Source organism: Mastomys coucha, unplaced genomic scaffold (genome assembly GCF_008632895.1).
Source record: "Mastomys coucha isolate ucsf_1 unplaced genomic scaffold, UCSF_Mcou_1 pScaffold13, whole genome shotgun sequence".
NCBI lineage: Eukaryota > Metazoa > Chordata > Mammalia > Rodentia > Muridae > Mastomys > Mastomys coucha.
Window position 1 is genome coordinate 32,346,813 of NW_022196895.1, and position 7,162 is coordinate 32,353,974.

General features: G+C 46.7%; 1 long non-coding RNA gene across 1 annotated transcript; it reads left to right on the forward strand.

Annotated features, from left to right (window-relative positions):
• Window positions 1–438: 438 nt before the first annotated feature.
• Window positions 439–2,660, forward strand: LOC116087595. Its single transcript, XR_004117504.1, has 2 exons — window positions 439–701; window positions 2,335–2,660. It is a non-coding gene; the product is annotated as an uncharacterized LOC116087595 (long non-coding RNA).
• The last annotated feature ends 4,502 nt before the right edge of the window (window positions 2,661–7,162 follow it).

Sequence of the window (7,162 nt, forward strand, 5' to 3'; positions counted from 1 at the left end):
TAGGGCACTGATTAAGTTGACAAGTATTTATGGACTTACCTACAGTACACCAGACACTTAAGGAAAAAACCCAACCCAGAGTCCATTCTTGTAGAGTCTATGGCTAATAGGAAATAGGCAAATGTGTGTCCTATTACAAATGTGAGGAAAGGAATGTAATGCGATGAAAAGGAAAACGAGAACAGACACCGAGTGATAACAAGAGCAATAGAATTTAGGGTGAGGGAGTGGCCAGAGATAAGATTATACATTAATGCAACAGACTAATTAGCCGCTTGGTTAGTCTGGACCAGAGAGTTTGTCAGGGCCCCAGCCGGGGCTGCAGAGAACCCAGGCTTTCCCGCCCACTAGCCCCCCACCCCCCGCCCCGCGCATTTTCCTTTCCGTGCGTGCGCGGTAGGTGTGGGGGATTGTGGGGAAAGAATGCTACAGCCCACGGCCATTTTGCCATTTTCTGAAGTAAAGAGCTCCTGAGATTGGAGATCCCTGTGACTTCAGAATAATGGCGACAGAAGTCAATACGTGACTTTTTTTTTTTTTTTGGACGCTCTGGGCTAAAACAGGAAGGGTAGGGTCTTCCACGCCCTGATGCATTGGAGCAGCTGGCGTCTTGCCTCCCTCCCCTCCCCAGTGTGGTGCTTTGTCGCCACCTGGTGGTTGTAGCGGACACTGCCTGGGGTAGCCGGACCCCGCCGCCTAGGGTAGGATACAGAGCGCAGCTCTTTTGGCGCAGAAGCTAATGAACCCGCAGGAGGTTTGGGTGACTTCCCGGCAGGGGGCAGAGGTGGGGAGAGGGAGCGAGGGTGCTGCATGGGGAACCGCTGCTTGAAAGTCAACTGACTGAGGACCGACAATGGCTTCATTGTGTCCGAGGCCTTGACCTTGATTTCCTGCCACTCTCATCCCTGGAGTATGGCATCACCAGGGTCTGATTGGCCAGGAATCCTCTTGGCGACAGTGGGCGGGCTGCAGGGTTGGACACTTGTCCTTGGGCTCCCCAAAGGCTGAGACGGTGCTGGCCCTCCGCCCCCCACCCCTCACGCACCCCCAGGAAACCCACGAGGAGGGGCAGCTTGTGGCCCTGACTCTTGGGAGTCAGCTGGAGGCCCTACACCAGCAGGAGACAGACACTGCGGATCCTGAAAGGCAGTGAGGCCTAAGACCCTGGATCTGCAGTTTGTGCCACCAGGCTCCATCCAGCTTAGGTCTAGAATTTTTGTACACGGGCGGTAGCACATCCCGTTTTGTTTTGTTTTGTTTTGCTTTTTAATTGCTCACACATAGTTATGCATTTCCAATATAAAAGACTTTACACAATGTAATAAAAACGAAAGCTGCTGCCTTTGGTCAGCACTCCTTAGGTAGCTTAGTCCTTTACTGTATACCCTTCCTGATTCCATTCAATGTATTCATACCCCGGTTTGTGCATAGAAAAATGTTTGGTCAGGGAAGAGCCTGGTGACACAGGCCTGGAAGCCCAACTCTGAAAGCTAAAACACGATGATAGACGGTTCAAGACCAACCAAGGCATCTTAAGGAAACCCTGTTTCAATTTTTCTTCTCCTCGTCCTCTTCCTCCTCCCCCTCCTCCTCTCCTTCTCCTTTTCCTTCTTCCTTCTTTTTTTTTGTTTTTTTGTTTTTTGTTTTTGTTTTTTGTTTTTTCGAGACAGGGTTTCTCTGTATAGCTCTGGCTGTCCTAGAACTCACTCTGTAGACCAGGCTGGCCTCGAACTCAGAAATTCACCTGCCTCTGCCTCCCAAGTGCTGGGATTAAAGGCGTGTGCCACCACCACCTGGCCTTCCTTCTTCTTTTTAACCTAAAAAGGCTAGCTGAATGACAGAGAGCTTTGCCTAGCCATGTGGTGAGCTCCTAGATTCAATGTGTAGCGCCACGAAATGAGGGGGAAAAGACAGACAGGATGTTCAGTTGGAGGTATAACCCAACAGTGGAAAACTTGTCTAGTATACGCAAGGTTTGGGTTCAATCCCATGCACGCGCGCGCGCGCGCACACACACACACACACACACACACATGTATTATTTTATGTTCTAACTCTGAAGATGGGAATGAGAATAATGAGTAAAGAGGCTACCTGGGATAATTAGCACAGTACTTAGCACACAGTGCCTTAATTTTGTTCTTGTCATTGCCTTTGGACCCCAGCCCCTAGCCACTCTTCCTCTCTCCATACACAGCCTGCTCATCCCTTCCTCCTAACGAGCCAGACTGATAAAAGTCTGCGTCCCTAATGCCTTGTGTTTTTGAAAAGCTAGAAAGAGCAGCTGGTGTTTTTGCAGCGCGTTCTCCCCCTTCCCTCCTGTATTTGACCTAGATGCGACCACTCGCTGCAGAAAGAACATTCCTATTCTATGACGGAAGAAGAAATGTGGATGGCCCACATGATACTGTGGGTCTCCACGGTGACGCTACACACAGAGCAGCCCCGGAAGAATGCTGAAGAGAAGGCTAAGAGCTTTGAAAGATCCCTCGGAATGGAGCCCAAAGCACACTGTTTAACCTCTGCAATACTTAGGTCCTTACCTGTCCAACCTGTATGGTGGCTACCATGCTCAGGGTGTGTGAGGATAACAGACCGAGGAGTGCCTGGAGGGACCCAGCATTGAGAGAGTCACTAATAAACAGTTGAGTTTTGTTGTATTATAAAGCAGTGTAGTGTGTTTACTCCACACTTCAAGTATGCAAAGGGAATTACTAACATCTTTCTTCTTTTTAAAATAGGCTGCTCTTGCTTGTTGTGATGGCATGTACCTATAACGACAACACTTGGCAGGCTGAGGCAAGAAGCCTGAATTCTAGGCCAACCTGTGCTAAATAGTAAGGATCCTATCTCACACACACACACACACACACACACACACACACACACACACACACACCACATCTCTGTAGCATGTAGGAAAAAATTTATTTTGACCCAAAGAGTCACTGAAGAAAGGAAAATGACCTGGGGTCACTGGAGTCCCTGTTAAAACATCTGTGGTCACCTGGTTTTTGTTGTTGTTGTTGTTGTGGTGGTGGGTTTTTTTTTGTTTTTTTTCGAGACAGGGTTTCTCTGTATAGCCCTGCCTCTGCCTCCCAAGTGCTGGGATTAAAGGCGTGCGCCACCACCGCCCGGCCTGTTGTTGTTGTTTTTGGTTTTGGTTTTGGTTTTGGTTTTGGTTTTGGTTTTGGTTTTTCGAGACAGGGTTTCTCTCTGTAGCCCCGGCTGTCCTGGAACTAACTCTGTAGACCAGGCTGGCCTCGAACTCAGAAATCCGCCTGCCTCTGCCTCCCAAGTGCTGGGATTAAAGGCGTGTGCCACCACCGCCCGGCTGTTGTCACCTATTGTTAAATGGCCTCCATCCAGAGACCACAGGACACCGAAGAAGCCTATTCCAGAGGATACAGTGGGAAATACCCGAAACCTCACGGGAATGACACAGGGCCAAGCCCCAGGTTCAGCAAGCACTCTTTGGCCACCTGCTGTGAGCCGAGGTGGTCTCCATAGTGATTCACAGTGATTCACAGCCAGGGGGTCCTGACAACACAGCAATTTCATTTGGGAAAAACACTTGCTGTGAATATTGACTAATATTCTCTGAGTTTACTAGGTGCCCACTGTTTTAAAAGACATTAAACAAGACGACCAAATTCTTGCCTTCCAGCAACTTGTCTTTCAATGACTTTTCTACATATGGTGTGTTCTCGACATTATTTTTTAAAGGCACAATTTGCAGGCAGTCACCCTTTTAAGGATATAGTCCTATGAGCACTGACAAATGCGGCCATGTAACCGTCATCATGACCAAAACGTATCAGTACTCTTCCACTGAGGACTCAGCAACCTTTCTCTGTGCTTTGGCACTCATATATCGTTCAGCTCTAACCACTGACCACCACTGCCCCCGTTTCTGTTCTTGTAGCTCCTCCTTCAATCTGAATGAAATCGTATAGTGGGTAGCTTTTTCCCCCCTTAAGATGTATTTATTTTATGTGTATGAGCACACCATTCGTCTCCTCAGACATACCAGAAGAGGGCATCAGACCCCATTGCAGATGGTTGTGAGCCACCACGTGGTTGCTGGGAATTCAACTCAGGCCCTCTGGAAGAGCAGCCAGTGCTCTTAACCACTGAGCCATCTCTCCAGCCCATGGGTAGTCTTTTTAAAACAGGTGTGTGTGTGTGTGTGTGTGTGTGTGTGTGTGTGTGTGTGTGTGTGTAAGAGACAGACAGACAGACAAGACAGAGTGCATGCCTGTAGAAATCAGGAGACAGCTCTTTCTTTAAAACGGGAGCCAGTTTGCTCCTCCCACGGTGGGTTCCAGGTCTCAAACGCAGGTCATCAGGCATGTGAGACAAGTGCTTTGTCCCCTGGGCCTTGCTGGCCCCAGTGCATGTAGCTTTCTGTATAGTTGTTTTGGTTTTTGTTTGTTTTCTCGGTGCTGAGGGTTGACTCTGGCCCTTGTGCCAGCTAGGCACATGCTCTACCTCTGAGCTATAGCCCTACCCACAGCGGCCTTTTGCCACCACCGTTCTGACTTGCTTTGGAGATCCATCTTTATTAATATTCACATCATTGGCTTATTTTTTCCTTCAACTTTTTATTATGAACATTTCCAATATATAGTTAAGAGAATAAACAATACAATGAACCTACAGGCCTATCACCTAGATTGTGTAATTGATTGCATTTTGCCATGTTTTTTAAAAAAAAACCTCTAAATATAAACATACATTTACTGAACCAGTTGAGGTAATTTATAGGGGCTGGGGACATAGAGTGCTCCATGCTATTGTGAAGGACATGGGTTCAATTCCCAGCACCTACATCAGAAAGCCACCTGTAATTCCAGTCCCCAGAGAATTAATTGACACTCGCTTCTGGCTTTCTTGGGCACCTACAGACATGTACACACACACACACACACACACACACACACACACACACACACCACACACACAAGCGAGCGCATAAATAAAAAGAAAATATAAATCATTAAGTCTTGTATTGCTTTTTAACTCATCTACTGGGACTGTCTTCTTTTCTTTTTTGTTTTTGTTTTTGTTTTTTGTTGTGTGTTTGTTTGTTTTTCGAGACAAGGTTTCTCTGTATGGCCCTGGCTGTCCTGGAAGACAGGCTGTAGACCAGGCTGGACTCGAACTCAGAAATCCACCTGCCTCTGACTTCCAAGATGGCATGTGCCATCACTGACTGGCATTTCTTTTCTTTTCTTTGTTGTTGTTGTTATTGTTGTTGGTTTTTTTGTTTGTTTGGTTTTTTGGTTTTTTTCCAGACAGGGTTTCTCTGTGTAGCTCTGACTGTCCTGGAATTCACTCTGTAGACCAGGCTGGCTTCAAACTCAGAAATCCGCCTGCCTCTGCCTCCCAAGTGCTGGGATTAAAGGCGTGCACCACCACCGCCCAGCTGTTGTTGGTTTTTGAGACAGTGTTTCTCTATGTAGCCCTGACTGTTCTAGAACTCACTCTGAGATCCACCTGCCTCTGCATCCTGAGTGCTAAATGTGTGTGCCACCACCTCCTGGCTGGCTTTTTGTTGTTTTTGTTTTTGTTTTGTTTTGTTTAGAATTATTTATTTTATGTATGTGAGTAAACTGTAGCTGTCCTCAGACACACCAGAAGAGGGCATCAGATCTCAGTACGGATGATTGTGAGCCACCATGTGGTTGCTGGGAATTGAACTCAGGACCTCTGGAAGTGCAGTCTGTGCTCTTAACCGCTGAGCAGTTAACCCTGCAGACCCTGGCTGTTTTATATGTAAACTTTTGAAACTTGAAGCTTTTTGATAGTAAGTGTTGGGAGTCAAACCCAGGTCCTTTGCAATAGCAGCAAGCACTCTTAACCACCAGGCCATCTCTCCAGCCCTTGTTAATTACTTTCAACTCATTCATAAAATGTATTTGTATATAATTTTGAAATAATTATTCTCACTGGAAGTTGCAAAGTCAGCAGGTTCCTAACCTTTCCCCAGTTTCCCTCAATAGTGACATAGTATATAGCTGTACTATAAGACCAAACCCGAGGCTGGGCAGTGGTGGTGCACACCTTTAATCCCAGCACTTGGGAGGCAGAGGCAGGCAGATTTCTGAGTTTGAGGCTAGCCTGGTCTACAGAGTGAGTTCCAGGGCAGCCAGGGCTACACAGAGAAACCCTGTCTCGAAAAACCAAAAAAAAAAAAAAAAAAAAAAAAAAAAAAAAAAAAAAAAAAAAGATCGTACATGGTGCACAAGAAGCATTAGTATGTGTGGGGTGAGTGTGTCTAGGAAACCTCTTGCGCTCCCCCCCCCCATCCTGTGCTTCTCATTTCCCCTGCTGTCACTATGGCAACCAACTTGCAGTAAGTAGAGCTGCTTGGCCTGTCCGCCCTTCTCAGGGGTTGCTTCCCTTCTTCCCGCCCCTCTGGATTCCTGGAGGCCTGGTGCACGACACTGGAAGCCAATGAAACATAATCCTTTCTCTGACGCTCTCTGGACACCGGCGCATTCTACACTGCTCTGAGGTTCGTTCCCACGGGGTCAGGACCCAGGCGTCCCACATCGAGGATCATTTTGCTCTCCAGGACCCTTCTTACTACTGCTCTCCAGATAATATCTTAACAGGATCAAGCAAGCCTTCCTTTCTCTGCTTGCAAGGAAATGGCAGAGATGGAAAAGAAACTAGAACAAGCATGTGGAACTTACAGACCAGTGGGAGAGATCAATACTAATTCAAAGATGGACATTTGAATAATTATAGGTGAAGTGGTACTTCAAAAAAATTTAATTAATTCTCTGAAATTTATATATATATATATATATATATAAAATGCATCTTAATTATATCTGTTCATTATTTTGCACCTGCTCCCAAGTGTTTTGTTTTGTTGAGATAAGATCTCACTGTGTAGCCCTGGATAGCCTAGAACTTATTGTGTGGAACAATTGGCCTTGAACTCATAGAGATCCACCTGTCTCTGCTTCCCAAGTACTGGGATTAAAGGTGTGAGCCTCCAGACCCACCAGACTCTTTAACAGTGTTAGAATAATTGACGGAAGGTGAGACTTGACTCCTCAGAGTTGTCCTCTGACCTCTACAGAGTACGTTGGCAAAAGCACCACACACACACACACAGAGAGAGAGAGAGAGAGAGAGAGAGAGAGAG